This window comes from Motacilla alba, chromosome 1 (genome assembly GCF_015832195.1).
Source record: "Motacilla alba alba isolate MOTALB_02 chromosome 1, Motacilla_alba_V1.0_pri, whole genome shotgun sequence".
NCBI classification, from domain to species: Eukaryota; Metazoa; Chordata; class Aves; order Passeriformes; family Motacillidae; genus Motacilla; species Motacilla alba.
This window is the reverse complement of record NC_052016.1, coordinates 29207836-29219312: the sequence shown is the minus strand read 5'-3', so window position 1 is coordinate 29219312 and position 11477 is coordinate 29207836.

The following is an 11477-nucleotide window of genomic DNA, read 5'->3' as shown; positions in this document are numbered from 1 at the left end:
ACCGGGGTGACGTCACGGGGCACGGCGGCTCACCATTGGCCACTGCCCCGCGCCCCGCCCCCGCGCCCCGGTGGGGTAGGTGGGCTGGGATTGCGGCATCCATGGAATGTCGGCGGGATGGGGTGTGTGCGGGGTGCTGCGGGGCCCTGCGCCCACCGCCCTGCTCCGGGAGGGACAGTTCGGGCCACGCGGCACAGAATGGCGTCCTAACGAGTCTAGTATTCCTCCGGTCTGCCACCCTGTGCGTGCAATCTGCTCTAGTGCCCGGTTACTGCACGGGAAGAAAGTTCTTCCTCGTGTTCAGCTGAAACTTCCTGGGACTCAGTTTCTGCCCATGGCCTCTGGTCCTGTTGCTGGGCACCACCGAGCAGAACCTGGCTCCATTCTGTTGACTCCCTCCCTGCAGAAACTGATAGACATTTACGAGGCTCCCTCTCAGGCTGCTCCAGACCAAACAGGCCTAGCTCCCTCAGCTGTTCCACATCAGAGAGACACCAGTCCCTTAAAATTCATCCATTCCCTCTACCATAGCACCTGAGAAGCTACCCCCGACACAGAGGGCCAGCACCTTGGTTTTGTGATGCTGGCTAGTCAGTCAAGTGTGTTATCTGGAGAGAAGTACACACTGTCTGGCAAGAGCCAACACGGCAGCAGAAGGTTTAAGGAACAAGATAGCACAGGGTCAATCCCCCACCACCTACTCTTCCCCAATTCCCTTTCCCCAACAGGCTCACACTTGACCTTTCACTGCATTTAGTTGTTGGGGAAAGAATTTTCTCCAAAATAATTTCTGGATTTGCCGTGATACACAAAATTGATCTTCTAAGATACACTTTTCCTCCCTTGCATTCTTATGTGACTTTGAAGGATAATGCTTTGTGAGCAAGTTTTCTTAACCGGTCCTTAAAAATATGTACAAACATACTATTTCCCTACTCTTCCCACAGGATACAGAGATGACCAGGTATACAACACTGAGACCTACTCCCATCATGTTAGTGAAAAAAAAAGAAAAACCTCACAAATGTAATTCTGAAAGATAATTTTTCACTGTCAAATTACTAAAGGCTGAATACAAAACACCAAAAATATGTATTTTGGAAGTCCTCTGTTTTGTCTGTAAGGAAGTATTTTTTAATTAGACAGGTATTTTTAATTTGGTATATTACAGTTTGCACTTTATTCACAGAATAATTGATATACAGTGAAACTGCTGGTTGAACTGTATATTAAAGTATACATAAACTTAATATATTTGTAAATACACATTAAATACATTTTTTCATAGATGACAACCAGAATTCTATTTCCTTCCATGAGTCAGCCTTTTTCTTCTCAGGGAAGCCAACAAAGACATTTTGATTTTAGATCTTTGATACTGAAGAGGCTTAAACCCAGTGTAATTTGTATTATAAATTTTCACAAGGCACTCCTGACCCTCACACCCGAGGAGGAACATGGAGGGGAGGTTCTGCATTCCATTGTCCTGCAGCCCACCTCCCCCTTCCCATTAAGACCCCACTTGCCCTGATGTGGGAGACAGCAGGGTACGCTCTTGAAAGCTGTGTGTATGAGACCATGAACATTTTCTCTCCTAAATAAATTTATATCTTCAACTAAGAGAGTAATGTTATGTTATGTTATGTAGGAGCTCCAAACAGTCCCTACCCCTGCAAGTTTATTTCCTTTAAATATCGGTTCTGCTGTACATTATTCACTCTCTCATGCTCCCACCTTTGCAGCTTGTGGCTGTCCAGGAAAAGAGCACTTATGAACATCTTGCATGCTGCTGGCAACCACAGCCGTGGCAAGTGTAGCTTTCCAGGATGAGAAAGGCTTGCAGCTCAGGGATAGCTGCTTCACAGAGTTTGGTATGTTCCTAGGGTCATCTTTGTGCCTTTGGGCAGGGAAACTGTAAACACTGAAGTCTAGAACCAAAACTGTTAAGGCTGACCACTGACACAGTACTGCTGTGTGTCCTTGCCAGGCCCCATCCTGCATTTCTGACAATTTCCCGTCTCTCAAAGGACTTAAAGATGGGGTGTGTTTGACGGGCAACGAATCTGAAGAGGAACAGGAGGGTGTGCTCTGACATGGGAGAAGGAATCTAGTCACATCTGCCATGAGAGAAGGTCTTAGCAGTCCTCTGCCATCAGATCAGCTAGGAAAGAGGGGTCTACAGCTGAAGCAGGAAGAATCTCAAACCTTCTCTCTTCACAACCTCTCCAAAACATCTGAGCATTTGCCATCACTCTTTCATGGAACTGGAGAATGTGACAGCATCAGGGTACTTCTGTGCTACCACAGCACAGTGACTTTCTCCCTTGTGCACAGGTAGTTTCAGCAGCCCCGGGCTATGATGTGGAGGATGAGCACACCCTGGCTCTTGTGGTTAAGATGGTGTCTAGATCTCCAGCCTGCAATGGACATTTAGACTGCGTGGGACACCACCAGCTCGCAACCAGAGTGGTAAGGGAAGGAGGACTTGCATCCATTCAGCATTGTGGGGTGAGACTTCAGCTGTGAGCATCAGATGTAATGCACAGACACTTGCCAGCAGTAACCACTAGCAAAACTTTCTTGTGGTCCAAAAAACCCTTCCTTTTCTAAGAAAGAAGAGTATTAAATTACCTCCTGCCTCCACAAAACCTCAACCTCTTTCCATCTACACAAAACTTTGTGATTTTCTTCTGTAATCAGTACCAAACCTTGCAATCATGATCATTAATTGAGTGAGCCAGAGGGAACAAATGGCATTAATAATAAAATTTTATTTTCCAGAGACTAAACTCACAAATTATGTAGAGTCTTGTCACTTGAGACCATTCAAATGCTCCACTTCAAGCAAGTGTTTAAGTGGCAAAACAAAAGTGTTAAGCAGCAAAAATGAATGCCTAAGCAGACAGGGAAAACACCACATTATCGATGTTTTTTCATTCTGTATCAAGACTAGTAGGTTGTTGTATTTTTCCATGTTGCTGGAGCATTCCCATATGAATCACATTCAGCAATGAGGATAGCCTGACTAAAATTTCACTATCAAATTTTCCCCGCAGATTATATAGTCACATTTGTGCCTTATGTGGATTTACTGAGAACTCAGCTATTTTTTTTCGCCTTTTTTTTTCAACTTTTGCCGGGGTGCAGAGCACAAGCCAATGTCACAGGCAGCCCAGACAATCTAGCAGCTCAAATCCCATTCCTATCCTCCTAACCCTCCTGTTTCAAATGCATAGTAAAAAGATTAGTTGTGCAGATCAGGCTGATGCTATTTAAGCACCAAGAAGCATATGGTTTTCACTGTTAGCCAATTCCAACCACACAAGTGTGATTTATTTCAATTTTAATATGTGGGCTGACATATACAGAATATAAATCCAGAACAATGAACTTTTAAAAGAGCTTTAAAGGAACTGAAAATAAGCTGATAATATCAGGTGCTACAGGGAGCTTAGCTTCTTTCTGCTTACCACATTGAATACACTGATTAACACGTCCCATTCTTGAACAGGCCACATTTACACTGTTAGAAAGCTTTCTGTTAATGTTTTAAAAATCATCCTTTTCAGCCCAAAGTCTACAGTGCCCTGTAAATTCCAAATCCTTACAATGAAATTTATCAGCAGGTAAGAAATCACTAAGTTATTGGAGCAGCTTCCGTGTCTTCCATGTATTTGAAAGGTCACTTTGCTGCTGATGAGAAGAAAACTTCAGGATTCATTTGCAGAGAGAGAAGCTAATTGCTAAACATTTCATGTAAGTATACTAGGACTCTTCCAAGCTGTTCATGACCATTTTTACCCTGACTTCAATGGAATCATTTAACATCTCAAACCATCAGACACACTCAATCACAAAGCTCTGCAGACATCGCTGCATTTAAAACGCCACTTCTTTCAAGTGCACCACAAGCAGTGGTGTTCATTTTCCATTTTACATCAAGTCAGAAAACCACTGTTACTATCACAGTTTTTGCACTTCCTAAGCCCATTGCAAATACTTAGATTTCTATCATACAGAATATACCCTGTGTAATATTGACCTCCCCTCCCTTTACTGCCCACCACTCATAGCCTCAGTGTCAGTTCTATCAATATATAGTCTGCTTCTCTCTCTCCCTTTGTTTGCTGTAAGCCAAGCCCTGGCATCTGCGAGCCGTATGTTTGACAATAGCGAGCTATTCAATTCTTAGTTTACACCACACGAGGGTGTTTCAGGCTATGCAGCATGCCAGAATCAATCTGGAAGTCATCCCGTTTGGAAAGGAACCAAGGGCCAAACAGATACATTATTTTTCCACTGATTAAAAGTTTTATCAGAGCAAACTGGTACAGGAGACTTTGAAAGGAAAAAGATGAAGCATCATAAACTAGAAACCAGATGAAAAGAGGAATTTTAAAGACACAATCAGATGTTCCCTGAAATCAAATACTCTTTACTGTGGACTTCTCTGAGCTTTGTCTTGTCCTTAAAGGATAATTTAAAATAAAATATTATTTCATATAATTTCTATTAAAATCTCCTTAGATAGGATTGAGCAATCATTATCCCCCTACATAGCCTTTCAGGAGCTTTCCATTGGTTTATTGCTCAAAACTTAATTGAGAGTCAGGAAGAATTGCTTACTAACATAATAAATAAAACCAAATTTCTCCTTTGTATTCTGCTTCTTCTAGAGTCAAAGCGTGCACAGATCTTTCTAATGTTTGCCACTTCTAACATGTGGTGGCTCTAAATCCAGCAAAGACCATAGAAAATAACCAATACCCCATGCTGGTTATCAGGTATCATTTCTGTGCACAGTATTATCAAGGAAACACAAACACTGAAACAAAGCTGGAGCAGTTCTCAAGGCTTTCAACACAGCTGCAAGGAGGAGTACATTCCCAAAAAGAGAAAACTCCATTCATCTGTATTAAGATGGGCAAAACAGCCCATTCCAGGAAATCCCAAGTGACAAAGCCTATCAGCCACTGTCATCTAATGAATCTGGCACTGGGATGGCCAGGGAGCCTGTGCTCTCCCACAGCCTGCTCCCAGGCACTTCCACACCTCTGCCTACATTCCAAGTACTGGAGCACACTGTGCAAACTATAAGGGTGCTTCTTAAACAAACAAGCCAAGCTTAATTAATTTGCAGGACCAAAAGGTTCCTTGTAAGAGAAGCCACTGCACTACTGTTTAAAAAGGATGTGTGATTCAGAGTGAGGCAAAAGGGAATTCAGGGGGATTAAGATTGGGATGGCTGTCAGGTGTGCCAGGAGCAGGGCATGCTCTAAGCTCAGAGCTGTCCTCTCTGTTGTTAGAGAGGTGGAAGCCAGGCTAAGGACACCTGTCTGCTCCACACAGCCTATGGGCATGGGGCTAGCAGCCTTTCCTGGGCCTCTGTCAGCAGGATCCAGCAGCACCTGGATGCAACAGGCAGGAATACAAACCACAGAGTGCTGGGAAGGGTCACTCACCCCACTGCAATGGCCAGGCCTTGCCACTGATTTCACAAGGCACATTAGCAACTGCAAACAAATACTGAGAACAAATTCCTTCCTTTTCCCCCTCACCCTGCAGCATTCACCATCTTCTCAGGAGCAGATGCAAACCACTTGTGCATAAAACCAGCTAGCTGCTTAGCTTTCCAGTGTGTTGCTTTTATGGTTGTATAATGCAGGTATTAAAGACCACATACAGCAGGACCAGCTAATTTCACAGTATGATATTACATGTTATTACATGACCTCAGATTCTGACTTGGGTCTGCTTTACAGGTTTTATTATGTCACGGATTTACATTTAGTAATGTGGTTTTGGCTGGGGTAGAGTTCATTCTCTTCATAGTATCTGGTATAAGGATTTATGAGCTAGTGTTTTGGATTTATGATAGAAGCAGTGTTGATAATACAGAGATATTTCCATTGCTGCTGAGGAGTGCTTGCACAATGTCAAAGCCTTTTCTGCCTTTCACTCCCCTGAGTGGCCTGGAGCTGCTCAAGGAGTTGTGAGGTGACACAGTTGGGACAGCTGGCCCCAAGTGACCACAGTGATGTCCCACACCATATGGTGTCATGTTTGGAATATAAAGCCAGGAAAGAAGAAGGAAGAGGGTGACATTCAGAGTGATGGTGTTTTGCCCCCCCAATTCACCATTACACTTGATGGAGTCTGGCTTTCCCGTAATTGACTGAACACATGCCTGCCCATAGGAAGCAGTGAATATTTTCCTTGTTTCTCTTTGATAGTGTGAAGCTTTTGCTTTGCCTATTAAACTGTCTTTATCTCAGCCCATGATTTTTCTCACTTTTATTCTTCCAATTCTCTCTGCATCCTGCTGGTGGAAGCAATCTGCCAGCTGGGGTTAAACCATGACAAACATTTAAGACTGTCTTAAAAATCTTTACTATATCCACACAGCAAGCTTTGAACATTTTACACTTAAAGAAAAGTTTTTATCTAATACTCCCATAGCCACCTTCAAGCATCTGGTAACTTGATCTGGCCAAATAATTCCAGAGTTGACAGAACCCAAGTCCAAGCCAATGATTCCAGCTTTCATAGCAGGGCAGCAGCTGCCAAAAATAATCACTGAATCATAGAATGGCTTGGGTTTAAAGAAATTCCAAAGTTATCATCAAGTTCCAACCTCTCTGCCATAGGGAGGGACATCTTCCACTAGACAAGGCTGCTCAATGCCCCATCCAGCCTGGCCTTAAACACTTCCAGGAATGGGACAGTGTTCTGAAGTTCTGAAGTTGCTGCAGGTGAGTAGGTTGTTGGGTTTATTATAAACGTAATTGCCAATTAAATTGAATCAATAATTTGTGAGAGCCAAATTATGATAAAATAACAAAGTATAAAATTTATTTCGCGTTCGAATTACAAAATCTGGGTCAGCCACGAATCGGACGGAGTCTAGCCCGGGACTAGGCTCTGAGTGACACACGTACACAGCTCTGAGCCCCTGCATGCATCAGAGTGGTAGTGGCACACCACAGCCGTGTCCGAGTCCAGTTCTTATACTCTTTTTCTCGTCGCAGGCCAGGATGTCCTTTGTCCTTTTCTTAATCAAGTAAGTCCCAAAGCTTCTCCAGTCTCAGGATAAAGCTATCAGATGGAAGACGGTCCAGTTCTAGATGTCTTGAGAATAATTCATCGGCTTCTTGTCTCCTGCTAGACAGAGTTTGAGAGCCACACTTCCAATACACAAAACCCACGTCCAGGACGATATACAAGCTAAACCGTCCCTTACTGGTAGTCCTTTGTATGTTAAGGGATTTCCCAGAAATGGACTATAGGCTTGAACGGATTACCATTGGATATGTCATCTCCTCTGGCTATCTGTAGCCAGGTGTGCCACTAATGGCTTACTCTTTACTTAGTTAAAATTTCTGAAATCCTGTGCCGCTTTCCCTTCTTCACATCTAAATGTAGTCAGGCTATGTGTGGTATGTGTATGACAACAGGTTTCCCAACCCCTACAAGCCACTTTCCTTAGCTTTCGGGAACTTGTCTGGACAAGCCTCCTGTGATAGTAAGATAGACCCTAGTTTTTCATAACCACCCTTAACTTATTCTATTATTTTTCACATCTATAACTATATTATATTCATCATATCGTTTTATTTTCTCATGAATTTTGACACATTTATAACAGGTTGGTTGGTTGTTTTGTTCGTTTTTGTTTGTTTGTTTTTGGTTGTTTGTTTGGGGTTTGGGGCTTTTGTTGTTGTGGTGTTTTGTTTTTGTTTTTGTGGTTTTTTTTCTTTAAGGCGGGGGTCAATTTTGAAGTTAATTACAATTCTCGAGTAAACGATATATTCCATTCTTATCATGGTGAGGAGCAGATAGAGGCAAACAGAAACATAAACCATCCTACACCAAATCTACCTGCAGGAAACCAGGAAGATGGGGCTGGCACGGGGGGATTTTCCTCCCTCGAGTCCCAGTCTATTGGCTGCCCCTTTCTCTGTTCCTTCTCTGAAGCCGGCAGAGGAGGGCAGGCACCCTTGTTGTGCCCGTCCCTCCTCCCCGGGGTGGGGAGGGAATCCGCCGTATTGCTCGCATCTGCCAGTATGATGGGGACGGGGAGGGACGAGAGGGGAGAACGGGGAGGGACGGGGCAGGAACGGGGAAGGGACGGGGCAGGACGAGAGGCGGGAGCGGTCCCGCTCGCCGCTGGGCGCGGTGCTGTGGCGCCACCTGGTGGTGAGTGGCGGGAGCGCGGCCGCCGTGCCTGCCCGGGTGTTCCGGCGCAGGGATTGGAGAGGGAAACCCTCGGGAGAGGCTGGGAGCGCCCCAGCCAGGGCCGCTCTCCCCGGCATCGTTACCGCTTGCGGATACTGCACCAGCAGCCTTCGGGGATGGGCGGTCGGGGAGCGGCGCTCACCGCAGCAAATAGTGACACCCATGAGGGCTACTCAGGGTCAGAGGGAACATCTACAGCCAGAAGCAACCGTGGGGATCAGAATACCCGAGATAATAAAATAGCCCCCTTCGTCTATATGCTACGGACAGTCATCGTTGTGTAATGACAAGGAGGAACGTCCTGGCTCTCCACACCCCTTGGAATATTGTTATCCGTCTGTTTGGGTTTGTTATTGTTGTTGTTTGTTTGTTTGTGGGTTTTTTCCAATTTGTTTTTAAGGCAAACAACCTGCCTTCTTTTACAGTGATGGATAATATGACAAAAGTTAAACTACTGTGCTTCTACAACACAGACTAGAAATGCTCAAATTAACATCAACCCTTCCATGCATAGAAGGTCGGTATAGTTTTGTAGGAAACAAAGTGTTTTCTGTTCAGCACAGATGATGGATTTAGAACTGCTTGTACGTCAACATAAATAATACAACAAAATACTTTAAAAAAGGTCTGTTAGATCATTCTTTCCAGTAAGCCATTCATTTAATCTGAAGTCCCAGGAAATACAGTGCTCTGAACCCTGATACTCATTGACCAGTGTTTAGCAGTAAATAAAGCAAATCCCATTCCTAAATCAGAATATCAATTTTAAGCCTGACATGATTGAAATTTAGCTCATTTGCATTAATTACAGAAATACCATTGTGGTAACAATGTATTTCCAAACAAGCTTAGAGGGATGGTTTTTTGGCTGCCTGAAGGTACTGCAATTGCTGCCAAAAGCAGTGCTCCTCCTGCAGCTCTGGTGCCTTGCACTGGTGATCACACAGCAGCTGACCTGGCTGAGAGCTGTGCTGAGGGCCAAGCTGAGCCCACCCTCTGCACTATCATTTATTCATTAGTGTCAGTATGAGGAAATCTGTAGCTTGGGCAGGACAGGGGGAAGACTGTATCGTCTCTTTCACAGGCTTAAGCCACCTGGGAAACTACCCCTGAGGTCTTGGAAAATGTGAAGATAGCATGTGATGGAAGCTCATTAAGACCAAAGTAAAATAAAATTTTTACTTTTTTTCCCCCCTTCATGTATACTGTAAATATAATTCCTGAAAAGCAGACTTAAAAGTAAGTATTATTTCAAAGGCATAGCACTTCCAAAAGGACTAGAATTTTCCATTAACTTTAGGCTTGCTTCAGTCCTTAAGTCTCTGGACCAAAATTAACTTTGTTGTGACTTCACCGATGACAGCTGGGACTTCTTTGCATACACTTGCACCAGGGTTGGTGATCTTTCATCTCACCAACCACCCTCCATGAGCCAGTGCTGCAATCCTGTGCCAAGAGATGCAGGTTATTTTCTGTCTGTGTATGGTGCTGATTCTTTCTTTTGGTTTCACAGTGATAGAAAATTATATGTTGGGTTATGTTAGTCCACAGTAAAAATAAATAATTGCAAGAACAGCTTGGGTAGGTCTCAAAATCTTGTGTTCAGCCACTGTTTGCTGTGTAACTGTGATGTCCATACGGCAGAGTTGTCATCTCTATACATTGAATAGACGGACAAGCTTCAACACTCTTCAGTCAGGCTGGCAGACTTATGTGTTAATCTGCTACCATGGACGAGACAGCAAATTCCCAGTTCATCACCCACTTCAAATTAAGTACGTGTAATCTCACAGCGACACTCACTACAAATGTAGTGCATTCATAGAGATACACATGATGAAAGGAGTGTCCCGAGAAGTGCTCAGCTTTCAAAATTAATGTCATGTAGGAGCTCTGAATTTTAGTATGGGTCATTACCACCAAGCTCCTGTGACCACTGTTCCAAAGGCAGAACCTTTTAACTATGCCAGTCTTCTGTATGCTACACAAGGGGTGCAGGTGGTGTTAGAGGTTTTCCAGTTCGAGGCAGGATGGGGGAGTCCCATCAGACTCTACCATGGAGGTGTACTTTATTGGAGGTGGCAGTGGCTTGAAAGATGGAGGTATGTTCATACTGAAATAGAAGAGAGAAAATGCACTATCATGCGAAAGAAGCATAAAAGACAGTTGTAAAATGTTCACAGGAGGAGGTGGATTTGCACTAAGTCATTATAAGAGCACCTGACATTATCTCTTACCTACTGCAAATTTCCTCGGCCTGTTTTATAACCCCAGCACACCTCCTGCCATTCATTTGGCTTTCTTAGCTCCCACCTCACAGTTTTATTTCATTCATGCTTTAAAAGAACATAACATGGTCCTGATAAACTATTCAAAATCCTTGCATGGGGCTTTTGCTCACACTGCTCTCTGAAAGTATATTTAAAGACTCATAACTTTTTTTTTGGATCAATTTATAAATAAAGGTCCCACCTCAAATTAGTTTAAAAAAATAAATCCTGTTTTTATCTTTGATGTACAGGATTTACAATTGAGTTTTAAGAGGGTTTTATAGAATAATAGGTGATTAATTTTAACTATGATTTTTTGAGTATTTTAATAATGTTAGTAAGATTTAAAATAATTGTCCCTTAGATATTGCTTTCACCAGTAGATCTTGGAGTGTTTTAGTAGGGAATCAAACTTTGGTAATAATTACATACTCAATGCTTCTTTGACTGGGATTGAATTTCGGGTAGCCTACTTTCTTTCACATATATTATTCAAAACTCAAATAGAGCTGCCCTAGAAGTACAATTTCATTAAAACATGTCCTCAAGTAACCAGAAAATGAGAGAGCAAAAGCAGCTGGCAAGGAGACTAATAGAAATGGGGGGCTCTGGAGACAAAAATTGACTGTTATTTTTCCCTTACACCCTGAAGCTACACTGCAGCCCTTTTCTTAAAGTTTATTTTAAAGATAACCCACAGAACAGATGAAAGGACTGAGAACACTCTACTTTACATACTGCTGTATGAGAAAAATGGCATTAGTGATCCATGTACTTAAAGGCCTTGTGTGCTATGAGTCGTCTCAAATGAAAAGGTGTAAATCCAAACAGCTGGGTTTGAGTTGGTGTTGCCCTCTGTGCTACCCATCCCACCCCTGTGGCTCCATTCACTGGTACTCACATCTCTTTCTGGTACTGGCACCATTTCCTGTGGGAACCCAGGACATCCCTCTGGGTGCCCTGGATGGCCAG